This window comes from Mixophyes fleayi, chromosome 4, assembly GCF_038048845.1.
Source record: "Mixophyes fleayi isolate aMixFle1 chromosome 4, aMixFle1.hap1, whole genome shotgun sequence".
Classification (NCBI taxonomy): Eukaryota; Metazoa; Chordata; class Amphibia; order Anura; family Limnodynastidae; genus Mixophyes; species Mixophyes fleayi.
This window is the reverse complement of record NC_134405.1, coordinates 328,226,910-328,246,710: the sequence shown is the minus strand read 5'-3', so window position 1 is coordinate 328,246,710 and position 19,801 is coordinate 328,226,910. Positions and strand designations below refer to the sequence as shown.

At 37.4% G+C, this 19,801-nt stretch overlaps 1 long non-coding RNA gene across 4 annotated transcripts in view; it reads right to left on the bottom strand.

Annotated features, from left to right (window-relative positions):
• Positions 1-719: 719 nt before the first annotated feature.
• LOC142153066 (uncharacterized) overlaps positions 720-19,801 on the bottom strand; it is a 26,502-nt gene continuing 7,420 nt past the window's right edge. For 2 of the 4 annotated variants that reach the window (XR_012691435.1, XR_012691434.1), the window contains 3 exons: positions 19,588-19,684; positions 15,174-15,249; positions 720-6,260 (listed from right to left, as the gene is read on the bottom strand). This is a non-coding gene — a long non-coding RNA (uncharacterized LOC142153066). The remainder of the gene's footprint in view (positions 6,261-15,173; positions 15,250-19,587; positions 19,685-19,801) is intronic. The other 2 variants (XR_012691437.1, XR_012691436.1) reach the window with 1 other exon arrangement.

Here is a 19,801-nt window from a genome sequence, read left to right as displayed (position 1 = left end):
ACATCAGGGACCCTCCTCTACAACTGCAGTGATCTCCCCTTCAAAGTATGCGGGTGCATTCCGAGGGATCTTTCCTAATGCTGCTATACAGTAATCCCAAGTAACCAGGGATCTTCAATCATAATAGAACACTTTCAGATTGCTCGACTTAGAACTTTACAAACATGCTGAATATTCACATATGGGGATTCCCGGAGACATCCACTCCACTGCCTGTGGCTCTCTCACCACACTCTTACTCCTCTCATTGGAGTTCTCCCCCCTTCCCCCCCATATGTCACACTCAGCCCTACAAGGGTTTCTCACTACATCTTGCCTCCATGATTGGGGGGACTCTCCCCCTCTTATCCTGCTACCATACACCCATGCACACTGGTGCCTCTTCCTGGGGTATCTCTAAAGGTGTGGATCAAACATCCCTCTTAGATACTTTTAGTAACTTAGGGCTGTTTTATTTCCCCTGAAGGGATTATTTTCTGGTGCCCTTGTGGCATCTGCGTTGCATGGTTAAACTCCGCCACTTCTGGCACCATGCTATATGAGCCATCACTGGGGGGCGGGGCCATGCTACAGTAACGTGTGTTACACACCCAATAAATATGGATCACTGAGAATGTGCGGTAAGGATGGTTAGAGGAGACAATGGACAAATAAGGTGTGGTCAAGTAGAATAGGCCGTCAATTTTTCAATGAATTTGGTGTCTGGGACAAGATTCACATTGATTTTTGATTTATTTATTAATAATAATAATAATAATAATAATAATATAGAGGGCAGATTGATGTTTAGAATTTTGATATTGCATTGATAACAGGTTGCAGTTTCGTCAGGTTGGCACAATAATTCCTTGTATACTGTACAGGTGATGCATTCTTTATTATAGCACTTGACTCACTTGACCTACTAATTAGCCCCAATTAGCACTGCCGTCTACTCCATCTGTTTTAGAAATGCAGTAGAGAGACCGTTGTGTGGTATATTCATAAACTCTGTGCAAACATATAATAGTTTCATTGCATATTGGTGTATTATCTTCATCTATCCTACTAGCCCATATCAGGGTAAATGTATCCAACCTTATAAAACACAAAAGTGGAGGTGTTGCCCGTAGCAACCAATCAGATTATAGCTATCCTTTATCTTATACAGTCTATAAAATGATGGATAGAATCTGTTTGGATGCTATGGGCAACACCTCCACTTGTCCTTTTCACAAAGTTTGATAAAAAATATCCTTATAGAGCATTTGAGGTGTGATAATGACCGTGCAGCTCCGAAACAGGGAAAAGACATTATGCATTGCCTCTTGTCTGGAATTTTGGACCCCCCACACACACTGTAACGCCACAAGCTTTGTGTCTTAAAAGTTTGCCATCTCTGGCGAGCACGTATTTATTTCTGATTGGAACGTCTAGGCTTTATTTTGTAATGGACCTCGTACCTCGTCATCATATTTACTTAATTTATTCATATCTACTGGATGCGCTGAATATTGATGACCTCCATAAGCTACGAACTGACTGGGAGACAGATCCGATTACTAGTTGATAGGGCCTGGAGTAGAGTCCTTGAGAATGCTTATACAGTCACCGCCTCTTGTATAGGGCTTACCTTACTCCTGTTCGTCTCTCCAAATTTAGTGGAATTCGGGTGGTAGCTTGTCCTAAATGTTGGAGCCAGCAGGGCACCTTCTGGCATATGCACAGTGGCTCAGTGGTTAGCACTTCTGCCTCACAGCGCTGGGGTCATGAGTTCAATTCCCGACCATGGCCTTATCTGTCTGGAGTTTGTATGTTCTCCCTGTGTTTGCGTGGGTTTCCTTCAAAAACATACTAGTAGGTTAATTGGCTGCTATCAAATTGACCCTAGTCTCTTTCTCTCTCTCTCTCTCTCTCTCTCTTTCTCTCTCTCTCTTTCTCTGTACAGCACTGCAGAATCAGTGGTGCTATATAAATAAATGGTGATGATGATGATATGCTGCTGGATTGCTCTCATCTAGCTGCATTCTGGGGAGTAGCTATGTACTGTATAATGAAACATAATTTGGAAATTCCATCTATTAGTCTGAAAATGCTTCGGTTTAGGTCTAACTGAAACGATACCTCAACTAATTCGACAGCTACTGTCCACTCTCTTTATGTTGGCTAAAGTTATTATTGTCAGATGACACCAGAACGTCCGTTGCTTGGAGACTGGATGGATCTGGTCAATTATATAGTTGGTCACGAAAGATACATGTATGTGCGTCGTGACAAATTAGATAAATATGAGAAAATCTGGTATCTTTGGTAGAAATCACCATTTGTTATTGATGAACTAGGAGAGTTGGATTGTTCCTGATGGAATATGCTGTCTGGGGGGCACCCGGTCATTCGAAACACCATTTATATTTATCTTGTGTTTTATTGCTTTCATATAATCTGTTCTTTGTGAAAAACACCCCTAACACTAGAATTAATGAGATTATAATGTATTAATTCTTTATTAACTATAAGATATTATCGCTGTTGTCTTTGTACTGTGCTCTTTATGTGCACTACTAAACTTAGTAACACTCATATAATACCCCTACGTGGGTAATCATTGTGTGACTGTTTCTTAAAAGTAAAATAAAATTGACTGCTATCAAATTGACCCTAGTCTCTCTGTCTGTGTGTGTGTGTTAGGGAATGTAGACTGTAAGCTCCAATGGGGCAGGGGCTGATGTGAGTGAGTTCTCTGTACAGCGCTGCGGAATTAGTGGCGCTATATAAATAAATGATGATGATGATAAATGTGTTTGATTTTAAAAAAAAACAAAAAACGGCTTTACGCTATTGGCCAGAGCGGCTTTCTCCTCTAATAGAATGAAAGATCCTGTCCATGTGCCGTTGTCTGCGCCATGAACAATGATGTCAGTCGGAGGGAAGGTCAGTAATGTCAATGTGAATATAAGATGCAAATACTTCACTTTTTAAAGAGTACATGAAAAGGTTGGTTCCCAAAACGGGGCTAAATTACATATTATTATTTGGACCGGAGCACCCGGAGGAAACCCACGCAAACACGGGGAGAACATACAAACTCCACACAGATAAGGCCATGGTCAGGAATCGAACTCATGACCCCAGTGCTGAGAGGCAGAAGTGCTAACCACTGAGCCATCCTGCTGCCCAGTCATGATTTGAAGGCTCTGTCCTACCATACCGGTTGGGACAGTTTTGTCCCAATTAGGCAGAAATGGTCGGCAGTTTGTACAAGATCCATTCAGTGCCGCAGGGCAGAGCAGCAGTAAAGGGGGGCTGAATAGGTGCCACAGTTTCATTGTCTCTTAAGTAAAGGTGACGTTAATAAAAAGTGGGTAGCGCTTGAGAAGTACTAGATACTATAACTACCCCATGACATGGTCTCGTCCCATCACCCTTCAGTGTTCTCCCCAGAGCCAATTTCCCGGCTGCTCCACCCGGCTATTTTTACTTGCCATCCGGCTCTTGGAGCCCAACAGAGTCCTATTATAATAGAATAAACCATTGTTTCTCCTATTATACCAACCACTATGTGAGCACTACAGCCAGCAGTGTGTGTTAGACCACTGACCACCAGTCTGACCAGTCCTGGCAGGTGTGGGCAATGACCTCCCAACATTTTTCAATATTATTGCAAAGTATTACAACTGCCCCCACCCGGCTACTTTTTAATGCCACCCAGCTGGCAAAATGTTCTGGGGAGAACACTGCCCTTTCTGCCCAATTTGAATTGCAGCAATTAAAATACCCACCTGTTCATTTTACTGCAATAACTACTGCTATTTTCCATCTTGCTTTATTATAGACAGAACTATCAGTAAGCCTGCTGGCAGGCAACTTTAAAAACTTTATTTTTCTTCAGCCACAACTCCGTCAAGAAACATTGCGCCCATCATACGCTGTGTTAAGTTCTTTCCCTGCATTGTGCAGGCAGCTTCGAACACTGTAGAGGTTAAATATGATTCGTGGCAAGGTGCAGGCTTCACATGAATATTCATACATACTGTTGAGAGATTCTGGCCACTAGCTTGCAGTATGAATCCATCCATGGCGCTAAAGAACGATGTGCCTCTCCAGGGGCACAGACCATTGTCTTGTGTACACAAAAGTCATACAACAGTGCCGTATAGACACACAACACACTTCTGAGGACATGCTCTGCAAAATAGAAAGAAAAAACCGTGTTATTCAAATGCAAAGATTATTATAATTACTATTCATAGGTTAAGGAAGAGATTACCGGGGGTAGCAAATGTTTTCTAATATTCTGTAGCAAACAGTGTCTCTTAAACAGATCGGTGTCTATCTATGTGGAACTGGAGGGAGGGGGGTGTTAGGGGACACGGTAGAGGCTTTCTGATTGCATCCTAAAAGTCATACATACTAATCAATCATTTTATTATTAATACATAACAATAATGAGTAAGTAATTGCTTTGTTCCAGAGCTGCCTGTATGTAAATAACCTAACTTCAGTATAGTCCCTCTAAACCACGGCATAGACCGCAAACTGTGTCCTAAATAGTTTTCATTGTGCCAGGTTGTGGAGGGAGGTGGGGTATTAAAAAAACTTATTTTGCAAATTTAGAAGAATGAAATGCGTATCGCAGTCCTTGTTTATCCTTACATACTGCAGAATTTACGTTCATATGGAAGTTTGTTCCATCAGTTTTTTCCTGTATTCCGTAGTCTATGCAGTGTGGGATGATTTGTAACAATTGCAGCATTTAACATATTAACAAACATTGGACAAAGGAATATATAAAATACTCTGTACCTATGTAAAAGCTTCTAAGGGAGTGCATGGCATGTGAAGTGTTAAACAGAAATGAAAATATAACTGTTGGTTTTAATATTTTCAGGTATTTTCAATATCCGCAGGGGATTAGATAAACTTTAAATATGACAACATTAAGGTTCTTACAGACTCAACACTGTTTTGGTTAGTGCCACGATTCAGTCTCTTATATAAAGCTGTACTTCTGTAGTTACAGATAAACAAGGGAGATGGATTAGTGCAAGCAAAAAAATATGCAAAAGGCTCAAATTAATTTTAAAAATGATTAATGATGTTAGGTGGATTACAACAGATTAGGGATGGGCTCAAGTTGGGGTGGGGGGGGGGGGTAGGTGCTGTCACATACAAATAAGATCTTTAAAACCACCACTGTCAGCACATTGTTTTTCTTATTCAGAAGGAAACTTCCACTTGAGGCTGCTGAAACCAATGCAGTTTTATTGTAACTTTTTTTTTTTTTAACTAGTCCGTGATCCTATTTCTTAGCATTTCATTACTGCACTGCACACACCCACAGACACACACAATGACACACACCCACAGACACACACAATGACACACACCCACAGACACACACCCACAGACACACACAATGACACACACCCACAGACACACATACACACACTCACATACACACACACACAATGACACACATACACACACTCACATACACACACACACACACACACACACAATGACACACATACACACACATACACACACACACAATGACACACATACACACACTCACATACACACACGCACACACTGACACACATACACACGCACACACACGCACACACACACACTGACACACATACACACACACACACACACACACATACACACACACACACGCGCGCACACACACACAATGACACACATACACACACACACAATGACACACACTCACATACGCACACAATGACACACATACATATACACACACACACACACACACAATGACACACATACACACACACTGTTCTCCTTGTCAGTATAATTTGGAACAATACCTAAATTTCTTTCACCAGTGTTTGTCATAAGTGCTATAAACCACAGCATGTAAGGATAATATATTTTTATACATCTAAGGGTGGTTCAAATTGCTCTTGATTGATACGCAGTTCCTTTTCTATAATATTTTATACACGTCAAAAGTAATATAATGTTTTTATATGATTTACTTCTTTTGTTCTCTCCAGACATCAAATAAAGTTGTTTGTTTTTCACATCAGGATGACTTTTATATGTTTCAGTATTTATTTTTTTATGTTCATAATGTCTATTCCGGTAGTAAACAAATAAATAATGAATAAATACATTTTGCTGTAGTAAGATAAGGACCAAATGCGGTTGCCTACATTTCCATGGAGCGTAGATGGGCTGATCAAACCAGAGATGGATTAGAGTACAAAATTTAAATGTACGAGTGCAAACACGTCCTGAACAAAATGCTACAAAGATAAAATTAAAAATAAAATATTTAGAGAATACATTGAAAATCCAAATAAAACATTTCCACATTTAAAAAAAAAAAAAAAAAAAAAAAAGTTTGCAAAGTGATAATGAGGAATTGGTGGAAACAATGTGCTTGGAAGCAAAATAGAAGCCACAGTTTATTATTATTAATATTAACATTTATTTATATAGCGCTAGTGCTGTACAGCTGGGTGTTAATTCCTTCTTAGCCAGAAAGTTGTGTCATTCAGCGAGGAGTCTTGTACTCTCGGGCTGCAGGGGTTAACAGGCTTTGTATGGCCGTATAATAAGTCAGCCTCAGAATGTGCCAGGAGATGTATAATGAGGCGGTTAGTCACAGTTTGGATGTTGTGGTGGGAGAAAACAGTGCAAGGGTTGTGGATTAAGTTTTCAAGAGTTAGTGTTAGTAATGCAAATCTGCCAATCCTTTCACTGATGTCCCAAACCTTGCTACCCAGACACTGCGTTCTATGATCCTGCCTGTCTGTCCGTCAACCTGTGCTGAGTGCATTGTTCCTCTGTATGAGCCTCTTGTCGTAGACATTACCTTATCAGTGTCACAGCACGGTGTAGTATACTGTACTGCTGACGTAGGTCTAAACAGCGTTTCTTAATATAGCCGTGATCTGTCATTCAATGTCCTTTATTATTTACTGTACAAGTTGTACAGTAACATAAGTGGTGTCAGTTTATCTGACACCTCTATTCTACAAAATGGGGAAAAAAACAAAATGTAGTTAAATGTTTAATCAAAAAATCCCAAGAATTCCATATAGACATATATTTATTTTTAATATTTTCTTATGATCGACATGGATACAAAATGTTAAGAATTGTATCCTACATATTTTTATACCACTGACTGTAATATTTAATATTGAACACAAATAAATGTTACGTCTTGGTCATTTATAAAAATAATTTGATATTAATGCATTATTCACAAGTAAACTTTTCTGAATGCATGTCTAAGTGATGTAGAGAAAAAATATTAATGTACATTTAGAGTTAAAGGAATACGAACCCTTTTCCGATAAAAAGTGGGGTGAAAGCATAAAGAATAATTATACGTTTAAGAAAGATAAATAATATTATTTGTATGCGGTCAGGAATATTTTAACCGTTTTCCGTGAAAAGTTCATTATGATTAAAATACTGTAAAACAAAGTATTTGTAAAGTGTTTGTAATCATACTAAACTTACAATATTTGAATGCCTCCTTACACACTTTATAAATTCAAATAATTTTATATTTTACTAGACGGAGTAAATAGACAGTCGTATTGCACCTGATAAATTATATAATTCGCCCAAAATGTAATTATTCTTTGTGTTAAATTATCTGAGAAAATGTAAAGATCTTTTACTAAAGGTAAATTACAAAACATTATTTATAAACATGTTGATCAATAAGTATATTTGGTATTCTATATCCACTCTGTCTTTAAATTGTAAAAGGTAGATTATTTAAACCCTAAACATGTGTTTTTACTTTGCCTTCTGATAAGGTAGCAGAAAATACAATTAGGGAATTAGGGTTGCTGATTGATGTTGTAACTTACTGTAAACAAGTGTAAAACACAGAAGGTTTGTGTGAACCAAATCTAAAACACCTTTATGGTGCATTATTGACATTTTAGAGCAATAACCTTTCATTTAATCTGTGATAAGTTTGCTGCAATTAAATTGGTCATATTAATACTTATTTTCCCATTTGGCAGTAACTTTATATTTTATATTTTTTTCCCATTTTTATTTCTTGCTTTCAAATTCATCGACAATTTATACATAATAAAAAGTATTTTTGGAAATGTTGAAATTTTTAACTGTGTTATTACAAACAAATTGCAGCATGTAAAAAAATGAGTAAAGTAATTTTGTGACTTGGTAAAAGGCTTTCTATTGTAAGCTGAAATATTACTTAGAACACATCGCAAACTGTTAGTTATGTGCCCTTTTGTGTTTTAAAATGTGTACTTGTGGCATTCATGTTATGTGTTAGAATTATTATTTATTATTTTGGATTTAAATATAACTAAGGATTGTATAAATTAGCAATTTATATGGAACTGTTTCTAGTTTTGCAAAGTTTGTATAATTCATAATTTTTTTGTGTAACAACTAAATATTTTTTTAAATTGAGCTATATAGTTTTGTAGCAAAAATATATCTGCATTGTTGTGTTTTATAAACAATGCTTACAAATAATGTATAGTGCTATAGTGGCAGCTATACATATATCATTTCTTTATTTAACTCCTTTAAGGAATACACATTATTTTATTAGCAGCATGTATTTTTTTTAAAGAATATTTTATTTTCAAACATGGGTAAAAGTGTAATAATTATATAATATATTATCAATTAGCAACATATTTTACTATTTAAAATTGTTACTTGTGTTTCATTTCTAATTACTTTTATAATTGTTAATAATATATTATAGTTCAGAATTGGCTACATCCTATAAGTATTTGTGTTTGAAGCATAGGTTTTCTTATTTTCTATATACATCAATCGTAATATGTATCACACATAACTTACAGTGAAACACCACTTTCAAAAAGTTAGGAAGATAAAAAAAACTGTCAGTCTCATATCAGTGAATTTCAGAATCTTTGTGACATCCAGTAATTAAATATTCATCTACTATAATATTCAGCTACTATAATAGTTTATCATGATTGTAGAAAGTACATGGTGAAGTCACTGAGAATAATAAACGGTTAGTGATTGTGATATCTCGTTAATTCATCTAGTTACTTGAATATACTATGAATGGAAATAAAATTTCATAAAAGCATAGTGTCTGTTGAAAATGTGTATGTGTGAGGATTTGGCTATATAACTCGATAAATGTGTGCAATTAAAAAAAAAAAATTATTCAACGATAGTCAATCTTTGCTAAACTTAATATTATTAGCCTATGTATTTATCTTAGTATTATAGTATTTGTCTATTTAGAATTGGTATATATACTGCTATAAGTTTAGTTTCTTAAAGGAACTCTAGATAATATTTATGTTTAAATGTGATTTTAGGCTTGGTAGGGTGTAATTTGTTTTAATAGAATTAACTTTGGCTGAAAACATTATTTTTTGTTATAGTTTTAATCCAGGAATCAACGTCCCTGTACGTTATGTGTTGAAACTGTTGTTGCTGATTTCTTTTTCGTCCAGTCTCCCTAATGTCCTGCTCTTGTCACTTGTTCTATATACCAGTTGTCAGCCGATTTATCACTAATTAATTAACTAATTAATGGTGTTACTAATAGCCAATAGTTTCTACAGAAGACACACTGCATGAACTGAATAATTAAGCTGGTCATACATGTTTAATATCCGATATTAAGGTCCAATCATTGTGAATTGTATTGTAAGAAAATCAAATCGAGTGTATAGGACAATGTGTTAAATTCTATCAGATATAGAAAGATGAATCGATTGTAAATATGTTCGGAAACGTTCTGAAATTTTTATATAAAGTGGATGAATTAATGTTCTTTGAAAGGACAAAATGTGTAAAGATGTTATACGCTTATACTAAGATTATACTAAGCGTCTGTATTTAAACTGATCACTTTATAAAAATCTTATTTATTTTTTTAAATGTGACCACAACAGATGTGCTGTAGTTGAATAAGTATCTTCTTATACATATAGCCTTTCAGATGACACCTCTACAAGGGTCTTGTAAGAACACGTTATAGCACCGTGTACCATTTTAATTTTTCTTTATAACTTTTCCTAATAGATTTACTTAGATTAAACTTGTTGTAAAGTTTCTCTCTGTTCAACGAGACATTTTTTCTTCCAGAGTACTGGTGATTTGACCAATGTTTGAAATACTTAGACTGGACTTTGTAGATTATAGCATTTTCTATTGGTTTATCCGTTTGTCGATGTCTCAAATTTATGGTTCCATAAAACTAGTTGTTATGTACAGATAACGAATGTAACATTAGCAGTGATATTGGCATTTATATGACCGGAGTTATTCATGGAATTTAGCGAACAAACACGGATTGTTGCCAGGTTGTTTTTTTTTTATTGCAGCTCGGGACAAATGGCGCTGTCAGTCTGCACGTCGTACAGCCTACTATACGAATACGTGGCTATATTGTCATATTGATTTTGGCACTCGCACAGCCCTTGAAAGAACAAGGCTACAACATATTATTATTAATGTTACAGTCAGTAATTAACCCTCGAAAAACTGTCTACAGATTGGAAATACAGTGGAGTGTTTTTACATTTTGTCATTGTTCAACAGTAAAATGTTAAAAGAATAATGACTTACTGTTGTCCAGATGTATGCAAAATTATTTTATCACTGCCGCACCAACAAAAAATTCAGTACTACCATAGGTAGTATATCTATCCTTCTATTTCTTACATGTATTTGCTCTCTGTCTAGCTAGCTAAATATCTATCTGTCTGTCTATATGTCTGTCTGTCTATCTATCTATATATCTGCCTGTCTGTCTGACTGTCTGTCTATCTTATGTCTATATCATACTGTAAATCTGTTTTGTTAAGGGATGCTTATGCCTACAATAGCCACAAGTGAAAAATTTAGATAGTGTTTGATTCTGAAATTTGACATATATGTCAATTAAAATTTGTTCACATCTATTGACCGAAAATCTTGCGGAGAGGCTTAACTAGATATTAGATAAATATGAAATAGAGAGAAGTGAGATATATATGAGAGAGACTGATATGATGCGCAATATATGCCTAGAATTAACATATATACTGTTATGAGATATCCGACAGATATACATGCGACACACTCTTGGCTCGCAAAATCCAGATCAGCTGAACGCAAAACTAAATCAATCAATTAATCAAAGATGTGTCAAACTACCCCCGTACTTTACCAGTAACAAAATGCTTTGGAGATTACTATGCTGAGCTGTGTGAACTATGCTCAAATGAAACATCCCCGACCCGCCTCAAAACTTATAATCAAGGGTTATCTTATCACTTGGCAGCTCCCATGTCTGTCTAGAGCGTAGGGAGCATCCCTAAATAAGGAGGTTGCGGTATAAGAACTTTTCTCAAACAATCAAAACTCTTAACAATTTGGCAGCACCGAGACCTGATGGATCCACAGTGGCATATTAGGAAAAATTACCCCTGCCTTGACCCATATGCTGCTTGGGCTCTAGATTTCTATTTTGAGAGGCAAAAATTTGACAAGGCCACCACCAGAGTGGATATTTTGGTCATTCCAAAAGGAGGCTGAAGAAGGCTGATAATCCTGCATTATGTGCAAGTTACAGGCCAGTTTCATGGTTACGTGTTGACCAATAAATTGTTTGCTAAGGTCCTGACAACAGAATAGCCTCAAACATCAACCAGATGGAGTCAGGTTTACTCCAGGCCTCCGAACGGCAGACAACACGAGCATAGTGAACTGGTCTCACTCACACTTGCTCAGGCAGTCTCCTGCACCAGGCTCTGGGTTAACATAGTGGCCTCCTACTCTTCGTTTTTCAAATAAAATTTGGGTCTACAGAGTGCACACACATAAATTAGCAACTATCCAGCCATGATGACTCCCTTTTTGAGTAATCCTGCTTTTTTCCACCTTGTCAGAACCTCCAAGCATTAGAGTTGGACGAAGTTCAATATAAAATTCCTTGCAGACATTTCTCCTCTGTGTTAATATTCCATCATTTTGTGAGATACTTGGTTGATTTCAGACCGCACCTACTCAATTTTTTACCAATCTCTACAAATCAGGCATTTATACCACAATGTTGTCCCTTTGCACATCCCCAATCAATACTCTCCTAGAATACACGCAAGGGTTCTAATTTTAACTTGTTATTTTATTACATTTAGCAAGTATTTCAAATAAGGATTCAAAAAAGAAAAAGAGGGTAAGGGAAAGACATTAAGTTGGGGGGGGGGGAGGGGAAGGAGGGGTACATAGTGGGTAAGGAACACAGGAGTAGGTCATAAAAAAAAAAAGTAATCGTATAGTACTGAAATAGTTCTATATAATATCAGTTGCACATTAACACTTCAAACTTTCTAAACTTAATTTAAACTTTTTATAGGTCACAAATATCAAGTGGCCAATCAGGGAAAGATCTGCTCAAATTGATCTGGGATTGAGACCTGGTGGAGACCTTAGACTGCGCCCGAATTAGGGAGCGAACAGCCAAACGCTCCATATGCTTAAAAGAGAACTCATACAGTTTGCTCTACAGATGATATTTGGTCTCCTACCATTTCCACCATCGCCCAGTTGCTGCTAGAGAGGCTGCTGGTACAGAGGCACCCTGTCTCACTTATGGTAGTACTGGCCCAAAGTAGATGAGTATTGGCAAGAAGTTGATAGCCTCATACTAGCAATAACAGGATCCCGACTCCCCACGAGCTTGTCACATTCTCTCCTTCCACGTGTCATACCAGACACACCGAAACCCAAAAGTGGCACTCGTCATATTTACCAGCGACAAGATGCCTAGTAGCAAATAGCTGGAAAAAAAGCCAGCTCCCACCTCGATTAGTAGTTGTTAGTTGAGTTCGGCAAAAACATCGTCTGGAACGCATAACCGTTATCATACTCGACCTTCCCAAAATGTTTACAACCATGGTTTGTATCCATGTACCCCCATAGACCTCCCTCCCTCTCTCTTCTTCTGTTCTGTCTCCCAACCCATATTCCTTATCGAAATCTCAATATTCAGTCAAATAAACTTAGAAAATAAAATATATAAAAGAGAAATACATAAATATGAGAAATAGACACATAGATATGAGAGATAAATATGAGATGGATAAGAGAGAGAAAGATGAAGAGAAACATATCTCATACAGAAATTAGATTGATAGATATGACATAGATTACGGTAGATTGATAGATATGAGAGAAAGGGATATATATGAGATTGATAGATATAAGATAGATTGATGGATATATATTACAAATATATGATACAGATATATAGATATGTGATGGATTAGATCGATATGGGATAGATGTTTAGATAGATATGTTAGATTGGTAGATATGAGCTAGATAAACTGTTACTTGAAAATCATTTGTCACAAACAAATTTGTCTCCCAGGCAGAAGCCATAGTGGAAGAGCTATTTGATTAGACCTCAATGCATTTTGGTCTCTAGAAAAATGTCTGCCGTATGATATAACTCCGTCAGTATTTAAGACACACTAGAATATACAAGTGAATTCACAAGATACTGAATTCTGGGGAAAGTTCTATTTAGGAACTTCTCAGCAGAATGTAGAAAACCTGGAGTTCTCCTGTTTATTATTTCTACATTATTCAATGCCATTCTCAGCATTCATCTTATGACACAGGTAAACATTATCCTACTTTAGTGATACCGACAGATCTCTGTTCCATATATATGTGCAGGTGTGTCTGTGTGTTCCATTCTGTGTGTGTCTGTGTGGTCCATTCTACGTGTGTCTGTGTGTCCCATTCTATGTGTGTCCCATTCTGTGTGTGTCTGTGTACATGAGTCATAGGAGAGGTGGGTCACAGAGTGGATAGCTTTGCATCACAATATCAATGTATTTTACTAAATAGTATTGAAAAGCAGCTACAATTTGGGATAAAATGTATTTATACCTATCAAATTACTTTAAGTTTCGGGCGGTAGGTGGCCACAAGCCATTCAGTTACATTTTCCATACTTCTAAATCTCCAATTTGACCATGATAGATAGATAAATAGATGTGCATGAGGAGGACCCTTCTCCCTCCTGTCTCTCTACTTTCTCTTCTGCTCCTACTCCATTACATCTGCTTTGCCTGGAGCCTCTGAAGTTTTGGTACTAGTTGTTTATTGTTCTGTACTGTTATTCCCTGTACTGTTCATTGTTTGTACTGTGTTCGGCGCTACGGAAACCTTGTGGCGCCTTATAAATAAATTATTATTAATAATAATAATAATAATATTATATATATATATATATATATATATATATATATATATATATATATATATATATATTTATTTGAGACTTGAAGCCTAAAATAGACTGAATATGCCTGTGTACCAATCTCTGTCTTGTTTGCAAACAGTAAAAAAACATTTAATGCAAAAAATAATGTTATTTACACAGTATAAAATGTAATTTTGTATAAGTGCTGCGTGTCTTTATAACATTTATAGGTAAATTAAAAAAGTAAGTATGTTCTTATATTTGTTGTAAATATTCATCTTATATATTCTCATCTTCCTTATATATTTTTATATTTTAAACACATTTATCTCCTTTCTTATTTCTGCTTTTCAAGCCCAGTGTTTCTGGGTAAGGGGTAGTGGCAATCTCTCTGCGCTGTTGCCCGATGTGACTTCCAATCTCCTGCACTGCTGGTAAATGTGAATGATTCCTGCGCTAACAGCCCTGGGATAGAGCCGTGTATAGGGTCTGGAGCATTGGATATTGCCACTTGCCTGAATCATATCCCTGGGGGTATAACCTTTGTAATCCTCTTTAGTTAATGTATTGGTGATCTTTACTTAGGCAAAATAAACAGAAGCAGCTTAATACAAAGGAAGGTCAGACTTCCTCAGTTACTCTCTGACCTCCGGGTCACGGCCTTTGTTCAGATCTCAATGGGAGCCGCTCTCAAAGGGGCATCACAAAATAGAGAACTAATTTAGGCACGTGTATTCAGAGGCTCACAGGGTATCAGGTTTAATGAAGCTGAAGCCTGTTTGACAGTAATATGGGTAAGAAATATGTATTGTTGTTTTTTTAAATTAATATATATCTATATATATTAAAATACACAAGTATTGTTATAACCACTAGATGTGCCTGCTTGGTGTTAAATATAATAAAGACGGCACAAGTGTGTGTGATGTAAGTGTGTAACAAGGCTGTCAGGTTGTACAATTAGAAAGCTTATCTTTGCGTCTATCTTGTTTGAAGATTCCGTCCTGCTTCCTTCACTGATGCCGCTGGGAACCCTGCATGAGAAGTATAAGTCAGGGCCTTGTTTGGAAAGTTAAGTTAGTCTAGACATCGTCTCGCAGGTTATCCCATTTCATAATAGCCTCTAAAATATTGTAACTTACAACACAAAAATATGCAAATTTCATGCAAATATATACAAATCATTTTTCACTATATTGCATATCTTCTGAACAGTATTATACACCCTGTTTCTGCCACTACAGTTATATAGGTGCACCGTATAAAAACAACATATATTTGCACACACGTCATAAAAGGTCTAAAAATATATTATGTCCTGCTGCTATTAAAGCATTTCATTATCCTATGCATATAGCTATATATATATATAAATTTATTTATTTAGATAGATATTTTTGTTCACTAAGGATTGGATTCATGTATTGTGTCTTATGCTCATTACTGACTACCTTAGTAATGATCATGGACCATATTTTTCCTATATTTACTGTCGAGGCCAAAAATATTAGTTTTGTTGCACTTTTTCAAATAACTCACAATTTCTTCTAAATAATAGTATTTGACCTCTACAATTGTTTCCTTGTTAGTATTGCAGAATGTTTGTTTTTATGAAATTCATACTGTATATATTTTTAAAATTAGAAAATTAAAAGAAATGGCATTGACAAAATTCTTGATACCCTAGACTTAATATTTGGTAGCACAGCCAAGGGTTAAAAGAACTGCAGTCATTCGGTTCCTAGAGCCACGGACGAGCTTCCTGCACTCCTCTACTGGCAGTTTGGTCCACTGCGAACAGCACCGGTTATCCCAGATTTCAAGGCCTCGAGTACCAGATGCAGAGCTGGAACCTAACACATGACTGAATCTCCTCCATATTAACTGTACGGCAGGTGTCTTCCCTGAAAGCTTCATTTTGCTTTCTGTAAACAGAGGGATAATATGCTTTACCAAAAAGCTTTGGTCTTATCTGTCCACAGGACATTCTCCCAGATGGAACTTAGCTTGTTCGGGTGCGTTTTGGTGAACGCCAGTTGGACTTTCTTATGTCTCTCTCTGTGCAGTGTGGCCCTCCTGGGCTCCTACCATATAACCTCCTTTTGTTGAGTTGGACAATGGATGGTGCGAGTTGAAACTGTCGTACCTTCTGGCTGAAGGTCAACTTGAATCTGTTTGACCATTATTGGAGGTGCTTCTCCACCAGTTCAGTCCTGCAGCCTTGACCAGGGATGTTGTCTACAGTGCCATGGTCCTTAAACATCCTTGATTTGTATGTAGCACGAGATTGTCCGTGCTTCTGTCCATTAGCCCTGAGATTGTCCGTGCTTCTGTCTATTAGCCTTGAGATTGTCCGTTCTTCTGTCTATTAGCCCTGAGATTGTCCGTTCTTCTGACTATTAGCCCTGAGATTGTCCGTGCTTCTGTCTATTAGCCCTGAGATTGTCCGTGCTTCTGTCTATTAGCCCTGAGATTGTCCGTTCTTCTATTAGCCCTGAGATTGTCCGTGCTTCTGTCTATTAGCCCTGAGATTGTCTGTGCTTCTGTCTATTAGCCCTGAGATTGTCTGTGCTTCTGTCTATTAGCCCTGAGATTGTCCGTGCTTTTGTCTATTAGCCCTGAGATTGTCCGTGCCTCTGTTTGATCGCCTCAGACCATTCTCTTTATATCTTTTCTCCACACTCAGTGCAGTACACACATTGACACAAAACACAAGAATGAGTCCTTTTCCCTATTCAAGCTTTATTTAATAAGTGATTTTTATATTGCTATTCTCCACAGATGAGTTCGGTTCCAAAGTAAAGGAGAATCACCTGCTTGAAATCTAATTATTTCTAATCTCTTCTAAAAGGGCCCAGTCATTTTCTCCAGCCCATTTAGAGATATCTGTCTGGAATAAGCTACGACTTAGTACATATTTCTTCATTTGGGGGGCTTTTCACCTCAAACCAAAGGAATACATATGTGGACACCAAAATATCTTTTAATTTCAACAGTTTTCTGGAAGACATGGTGCATTATGAGAATAAGCTGCAAGAGTAGCATAATATATGGCCACCAGTGTATGAGATGTTATCTGTGATGAAACCACCATGCTTTTTAGAGTAGGATTTAGCAGAACGCACTTGATTGATTTCCTGGAGAAATTAGAGGCTGGCGGGGACGAAGAAGTGGTTATAAGACATCCTGTGCAGATGTAATGGGCAGTAAGAGGGGTTTGCAGGTAGGTGGTACAGACATGAAGCATCAGCGGGATAAACACGGCGTATTATTAGCTGCATAAGGAAATTAAGTAAACAGATTCACAGCTTCAAACAGAAGGGGTGTTTTGTTCTGCATTTTGCTGTTCATTGGTATATTGCAGCAAGTTAGAAGGCTGGACTATTCACGGTGTGTGGTAAGGAAAATTAATGACATTTGTATATTGCAAAAATTGGGAATAAGAGACGGAATGAGATTTAACGACCACTTTCAGACGTGTGCCTGACTACACTGATGCCCGAGGTCGTAACTGAAACGTCTCTCGTCACTCCCTATAAAAATACCAGAAATATTTGCATATGAGTTGTCTGTACAATATTAAAATTGGTATTATTATTAGAACTCCCAACAAGGTTATTGTCACGAATATAGCTATCTGCATCAAGAAAATGTACAATTTTTTAAAATTATTCCCTTTCATCTTGCTGCCCCCCCCCCCCCCCCTCCCCCCAAAAAAACCTATTTGCAAGTTACAAGTGCCTGGGGTTGCCTCATTGTACAAGCATCCTGGATCCATTTGCTGTGTCAGCTGGAAAACTTTTCTCCCAGCATGCAATGTAGGCGTTACACACAGTATTTACCACATTTTTCGTGAGGGGAATGATTGCACCTGTTAGCTGCACACAGTTGAGGTGGTTGTTTTGTGAGCTGAAGCAATATTCATAAAAATAAAGTCCATTGTTTCGCTAGAAACTAGCGGCATCACCGAGACTGGCGGAGGCAGTCATTTTGCAAGCTAATCCCATTTTAATTAGCAAAATGCAGATTCTCAAAATGGCTGCCTTCCGTGCATAAAATGCACTTTAATAAATAGTCAGAGAAAAAAAGAGTTTCCGGGGTTGGTGACACCCTGCAGTTGCACAGAACTTTGGCAGTATTTTTCAATATGGATATTTAAACCGTACCTCCCCCGTTGCTTATAAAATCACAGCTCTTTCAGAAATGCGATTTGTCATGGCGTCAGACCAGATTGATCAGTGGCAGTGATAGAGTAATTCACACAAGAGATTTTCATCCTGTCTGTTGTAAACACGCCTTCAATTAATGCAGAAAGGCCTCAATTATTATTGAATATAGCAGAAACTAATGCACAGTGCTGTTTGTGGTTTGTCTGACAAGATGGCAGTATTACAGGAAAATTTTAAATGCGGCACAAATAGAAAAATGTCTTTGTGGCAAACTAAGTTTACAGACTGGTGACCATGGACTTATGTGATAGTATCAGGTGCTTGTGGTTTGTTCGGCAATTCAAGGGTGATTTTAGGAGAGGGAGGGGCAGGGTGCGGCCAAGCGCTTCAGAAACGCTAGACACTCCCCCTGGGGGGTGTTGTCACGTCCGCTGTGATGTGGACACGCTCCCAACGTGCCATGGCCACTCCCCAGTCACCTATACCAAGCAGAGGCTGAACCAATATTGAGCCTTTTGTGACATGCTCTAGAATTGGTTCAGCTCACAAAATGTCCGCCTCCGCTGTGGGCAAGTTTGTTTTTTAATTTTTAAATTGTAACCTCACAAGGCGGATTACAGATGAAGTGTGTATCGCGAGCACATGTCCAGACAATGTGCCGTTCACATCATTAGGCTGCAGAGCACATTATGATCAATTAGCGGTGACGGGATACTTATTCAAAATATGTCCCTCACAAAGCTTATCATGCTCAGCAAACAATTCACCAGAACTCATGCTGGGTGTTTGAGGCTGTTGATTGAGGGTAAATAATAAATGAAAAAAGACCAATGCTAATTTCCTCTTCCTCAATTCTCAGAGCGTATGACATGAAAGTTATTGCTTAGTGCACGTCTTGTCTGATACTTTCTCGGTGTTAACCCTTTGTGATGCTGTTTCTCACTAGTAAGCAGCAAATGGCGTCACGTTCAATAAAAGTATTTTTTGTCCTTTTATTTCTCTGAAGGATATTTTTGGAGCTCTCGCAGTCCGAGCGTGAAAAAACAATATTACGTGCCTCTCAATATACCCAAGTTATTTATTATTCATTAAAAAACATTTTTATGTTTGAGTAGACCCCCATTCTACAACTGATGATTTATTTTAATTATTTTTATTGCCACTTATCGTGATAGTGGTTCATAGCGGTAAGGGTTAACTCACCTCTTCAACGAGCCAGATATGCCCATGTGTGACCTGGCATGTCGAAACGCGCGTGTACAGTAGAACGGAAGGCCCAGATTTGGGCTTTTTAGTTCCGCTAATATTTAAAAAGAAATAAAAAGGGAAAATTAGATAAATATATAAATACAAAACAAAACCTTTAAACATTAAGAACAACTATCGGTGCTGTACAAATACCACCAACATACTTGTT